Below are 6,665 nucleotides of genomic sequence, written 5' to 3'. Positions count from 1 at the left end.
AGTGAGGGACTTTGTACGAATGAATCCTCCATAGTTTCATGACTCAAAAGTTGATGAGGATCCTCAAGAGTTCATTGATAAGGTCTACAAGATAGTGACTATTATGGGGGTGACTTTGGAAGAAAAAGTGGAGTTGGCGGCTTAACAACTTAATGGTGTTGCTCAAGTTTGGTACACTCAATGGAAGTTGGAGAGGGTGGACGAAGGTCCTATTGAATGGGAAGCTTTCAAACTTGATTTCCTTGATCACTTTTTCCCTCTTGAGTTAAAGGAGGCTAAAGTGTTGGATTTCATAAATCTTCAACAATGCAATATGGGGATGAGGGACTATGACCTCAAGTTTACTAAGTTATTCAAGTATGCTCCTTCATTGGTTGCTCATCCATGTTCCCAAATGAGTAAATTCATATTGGCTGTGTCTGGCTTGGTTTCTAAGGACTATCATACCGCTATGCTTATTAAGGAGATGGACATATCTAAGCTCATAACTTTTGCTGAAAAAATTGTAGGAGAAAATCTCAAGGATATGAGGATGAGGGGGAAAAGTTTTCTAAGGATGAATGTTAATAGCCCTTGTTTTCCTAAGTGTGCAAAATGTGGAAAGAATCATGGAGGAAAATGTTTGATGGAAATGGGTGCTTGTTATGGATGTGGAAAGATGGGCCATAAGCAATCTGAGTGACCTTATGTTGCCAACAAGGGTGGAGAAGGTCGTCCTCTAGGAGGCTAATTAAAACAAGATGCCCAAGCTCAACCTAAGGGTGTCCAATGCAACAACCAATTCTATGCTCTTCATGATAGGCAAGATGTTGATAAGACTCCCGATATGGTCATGGGTATGTTATGGGTCTTTAACTTTGATGTTTATGCATTGCTTGATCCGACTGTCAACTTGTCTTTTGTTATACCTTACCTTGCTATGCAATTTTTTGTATGCCTCGAAGAGTTATTAGAACCTTTTTTGGTTTATACTCCCGTTGGTGATTCAATATTAGCCAAGAGAGCTTAAATAAATTATCCTGTATGGGTATTGTACAGAGTAATTCCATGTGATCTTATTGAACTTGACATGACTGATATTTACATCATTCTTGGTATGGATTGTTTATATTCCTCTTATGAATCTATATGTTGCAGGACTCGTGTGGTTAAGTTTCACTTTCCTAATTATCCTATTCTTGTATAAAAGGGTAATGATTTAGTGGTTAAGGGTCAATTCATCTCAGGTATTAAGGCCTAGAAAATGATTTCCAAGGGGTGCATTTATCATATTATGCAAGTTAGGGACGTTAGGGACGTTGAATCCAAAACTCCTACACTTGAGTCGGTCCTTAGAGTTAATGAGTTTTTTGATGTGTTTTCCGATGACTTATCCAGTATTCCTCCCATAAGAGAAATTGACTTTGGCATAGATCTCCATCCCGATACCCAACCTATTTCTATTCTTCCTTACCGTATGGTTCCTATGGAACTTAAGGAGTTGAAAGATAAATTAAAGGATTTGTTGGATAAGGGTTTTATAAGACCTAGTATTTCACCATGGGGTGTTCCCGTGTTATTTGTTATAAAGAAAGACGGGTTACTCCAAATGTGTATAGACTACCGACAATTGAATAAGGTCATCATGATGAACAAGTACCAAATTCCAAGGATAGATGGCTTGTTTGATCAAGTACAAGGAGCAATCTACTTTTCTAAGATTGACCTCCATTCTAGTTATCATCAATTCAGGGTAAGGGTGTATGATATTCCCAAAATGGCTTTTCATACAAGGTATGGTCATTTTGAATGTATAGTAATGTCATTTGGTTTGACTAATTCTCCTGTTGTATTCATGGACGTGATGTGTCACAACCCAACCCCGTAGGCCGTGACGGGTGCCCAAACTAGACACTCGCATAAATCCCTGCTATCTGTAAGTAAATTTGTCCCCTGTTTAAGTCATAGCACATCAATAGGCAAGATAACATATAAGCCGGTGAGGTTTATCATAGTCACCACTGTACATACATGCATATACAACCCATACAAAACCCACATACATATCCAAAGACCTCTAAGAGTAAGAACAGTAACATAAGGCAGGACAGGGCCCCCGCTGTACCCCTGAACAAATAAATATATACATCGAAGGTTAATACCAAAACTAGGCTCCAGCATAATGGAGCGCTTCTGAACTTCTGAGTGGAACTCCTACGCTGACAGATCCCCAAAGTGTGTTAGTATGACATATGTACTGAGTATGTAAAGCATAGACATCATAAAGAGATTACAGTTGGCGTAGGGATGCAGAGGGCAAGTGTAACATTTAACCATTTATCATACTCGCATCGTATAAAAGAAAGTCATACATATTATCATCACTACTGTGCCTGGCCTATTAGGAGACTCGGTGTACCATCTATATCATTCTGTCATCATAAGAACATACATATTATTAGCGTTGTAGAACGTATAGCCCGATCCATGTATATAGTAAGTACATGCCGATGAACATATGGCTCGATCCTCACATCATATAATAATGCCGAGGAATGTTCGGTCTGATCCATATATCATATACTAATGCCAAGGAACGTTTGGCCCGATCCATGTATCATATAGTAATGCCGAAGAATGTTCGGCCCGATCCATGTATCATATAGTAATACCAAGGAATATTCGGTCTGATCCACATATTATAAACCGTACTCGGCCCTTTATAGGAATCGGTGTCATCATATCATCATATATTATACCCGACCCTTTATGGGACTCTGTGTCCTCATATCATCATATATCGTACCCTGCCTTTTATGGGACTCGGTGTCATAATCATCATATACCATATCCGGCCTTTATGGGACTTAGTGTCATAATTATCATATACCGTACTCGACTTTTTATGGGACTCGGTGTCATAATCATCATATACCGTACTCGGCCCTTTTTGGGACTCGGTTTCATAATCATCATATACCGTATCCGGACCTTTATAGGACTCAGTATCATAATCATCATATACCACACCTGGCCCTTTATGGGACTCAGTGTCAGATGTATTACAGTATACATGAATCAAGTAGTGAATAACCATATACAATCTAAATCATTATTAGAGACTCGACAATGTAAGAAGATTAAGCTATCATCCGAGGACCAGAATAGTAGTGTAGCCATCTCGAGTGTCTTCTAAATACCATTGAGGCCTATATAACTTAGGATCTCGGAGACCCTAGACATGTACTAAAGTAATATTAACAGTTCATAGAATTAGGGATATCGTCGTCACATAGACCTTAGGACTAGGAGCTTATGCATCTAGTACTTCTCAACCTATGGAGTTCAAGGAAAGTAGTTCAACTTACTACAAGAGTTTGTCATTCAGAAGTGAATAAGAGATACAGATTACATTTAGGACTTAAAAGTGGAGTTACCCCAGAGCTCGTATCATATTTTACTTAAAATTAGGACATACCAAAGAAAGAGAAAGAATAAGCTTTACCTAGTCTCTACTTTTCCTCATGGAGTCATCATTTACATATATCGTACCTGACCCATCATGAGCTCGGTATTATAAGCTTATTATTGAATTACCTTACCATCATAGCAGCACAGTTATATCAAAGACATATCAAGAGGAAAGAAGGGTAGCTCTACGTACTTATGTCAAAACATGCCAAGAGAAAGGAGATAACTTCACATACTTACTACTCTCCATCTATAGAAGCCTCAACTAGTATAGGAATTCTACCATCAAGAGGTGAATTTGACTTATTAGTCATACTTTGGGTTCTATGAATTGAATTATCCCTACATTTCGTATATCAATCACTTAAGTCTAAGATATGCCAAAAGAAAAGAAAGGGTAAGCTTCACATACCTCTAACGGATTACTCTTACATGTTTGCCTCGTCGTCTCTTGAACCTATTTAATATGAAAGTAATACTAAGGTTAATAACCTTTCACTTTCCAATTTACAACTCGACACTCAAGTAGTCATAGGAGTTATTTCCTTATCCATTATCCTCGACTAGTTTGTTACTAGTTCTGAATCTACCAAAAATTGGGAAGCATCTCCCCTAAAACTTCAATATCCCCAAGATTTCAACTCGGCCACAATATCAACAACCATACCACCAACAACAACCATCATCATATTTACAATTAAATCACTTTAACCTTACACAATACAAGATCCAAACTACGATACAAAAATAGAGTTTTTTAATCTTTATTTCGCAAAATATTTAACCATACCTAACAGAGAATCTTGTAGCTTCAAACAGAAGAACCCACACCCTTTTTAAAACAATTTAAATCCCTTCATCATGCAACCCAATTATCTTCTGCCGCGTCACCATAACAACAACCCACTACTCGACTTCGATTTAGCTATAACCACTTCAATTTAGTTTGTTTCTAACGTCAATCATTCTTATGTAATTTTTCCACTTACGACCTTATTTAATACATTTAATATACCTCATAACAACATCATAAACCCCAATTTGAAAGGTAAGCCCTTACCTTGCCCGAAACTCATCAAACTAGTCGAAACTTGCCTCGGAAGTTCCTTTAGCACGCCTACAACTTTGTGGATGCTTGCTAACATTTTGGTGCTTCTCCAAACCATAAATTTACATTAATAACACCTTAATACCCTCTTTTTATACCCTATATAATTAATTTACGGAACAAAATCGGAGAACTCACCTTTTAGTCCCCAAAACCGTAGCTCTCTTTCTCTAGCTTCAAGTTTTCTCTTCTGTTCTTCTGTCTAGAATTTTCTTTTTATAAAGATGAACTAAAAGATAAGGATGGGATAAAAGTCATCAAACATACATATATAGGCTAGTTTAGGGGGTGACACATGTCAATCCCTAAGTGGTGACACATGTCAAGCCCTAAGTGGTGACACGTGTCAAGCCCTTATTGGGCCAACCCATCCCTTCCTCTAATCATGGGATGCCACGTTGAATGTAAGGACACCCTCTTTTCTCTATCTTCTCCACGTGGCACTCCCAGCTGCTGCCACGTGAAAATCTCCTATGCTGCCATGTGGCACTTTCTTTTCCCCTCATGGGTTTGTAATCTCAATTTCTTTTATGAACCTATGTAATCCTTGATACGTAAGCTTGGTATGTACTCTAGTAGCTTAAGTATGTAATATTTCCAAGTTGTAAGCTTACGTAAATAAGTCGAGTCCTACATCTTATTATTTGGTCTCCAACTTCTTCCGTATTCTTCTAACTCTATTTCCAATCTTCTCTACTATAGGGTATCGCATTCTCCTTTACTTAGAGTTGTTTTATAGCATTATAGATTATCCATCTCACATAATAACTCTTAAGAAGCTTAATAGTTCTGAAGTAGTCTTAAGAAGCTTTAAGAAACTTTAGGAAACCTTATGAAACTTAAGAGGCTTACGATCCTTCCAAGAAACTTAAGAGCCTTTCAAGAGACTTAAGAATGCATTCCAAGGTACATAAGTATGGGGTGTAACATCCTTCCCCCCTTTATAACATTCTTCCTCGAATGTGAACCAAAAACTTCCTCAAGATCTTATAAAGACTATATGGAGATTTTCTCTGTTACATTGCAATAACATATACTTTCATCGAGCTATCACTATCAGAGTACCAAAGGTTGGGATTACTTGTAGCGTAAGGAGTAGGTATAGATACTTGTGTTTCATTTCTTCCTCCGCTTCCTAGGTCATCTCTTCACGATTTTTATTTTGCCACAATACCTTGATGGAAGCTATATCCTTAGTTCACAATCTTCTACTTCGCTAACCCAGGATGGTGATAGGTTGCTTCTTATAGGATAACTCCTCTGTGACCTGGATACCCTCTACGGGATATACTCGGGTTGGATTACCAACATACTTGCAAAGCATTGTTACATAGAAGACTGGATGTACCACTTCTAGATTCACTGGTAAGTCGAGCTCGTAGTCAACCTTGCCTATTCGGTAGAGGATCTAATAAGGTTAATGCATCTCAGACTAAGATCCTCTTTCTTGCTGGCTCTCATCACTTTATTTATGGGCGACGCTTTCGAGAGTGCTTAATTATAACTTGAAACCTTAGAGATTGACGTCGATAATCCGCATATGGCTTTTGTCGACTCTGTGCTGCTAATAATATCTCCCGAATAAGCTTCACCTTCTATACCTCCTATTGAATAATGTCAGGGCTTATTAGTAACACCAAACCAACCAATTGGCGACCTACACTGTCTTCCATACAAAGTCTCATAGGGGGCCATTTGGATACTAGAATAATAGTTAATATCTTAATTACTCTTCAAAGGTTATAGGCAATTGTCTGTGTTACCTTTGGGGTCAACCGTATAGTCCCTCAACATATCATCTACCGTGTAGCTACCAAGCTTAGTCTTTCCATCATTCTGAGGGTAAAATAGTGTACGAAGAATAATCTTCCTAATCTCTTCGCAGACTAATATTTGTCTTCCTAATCTCTTCGCAGACTAATCTTCGATAGTTAACTGTAACTTGGGCTCCTTCATCTGGGAAAATAGCTATGGACTCTATAAGGTCCTACCACCCTCTTAACCTATAATTTTACACAATCTTTACTAGATAGGTAGTCCTTGATTGAAGGAACATGGGCTGATATTGTTAATCTGCAGATAACATTCCATATAGAATTATCTGTCC

Source organism: Solanum dulcamara, chromosome 2 (assembly GCF_947179165.1).
Source record: "Solanum dulcamara chromosome 2, daSolDulc1.2, whole genome shotgun sequence".
In the NCBI taxonomy this organism is placed as follows: domain Eukaryota; kingdom Viridiplantae; phylum Streptophyta; class Magnoliopsida; order Solanales; family Solanaceae; genus Solanum; species Solanum dulcamara.
Note: the sequence above shows the minus strand (reverse complement) of the source record.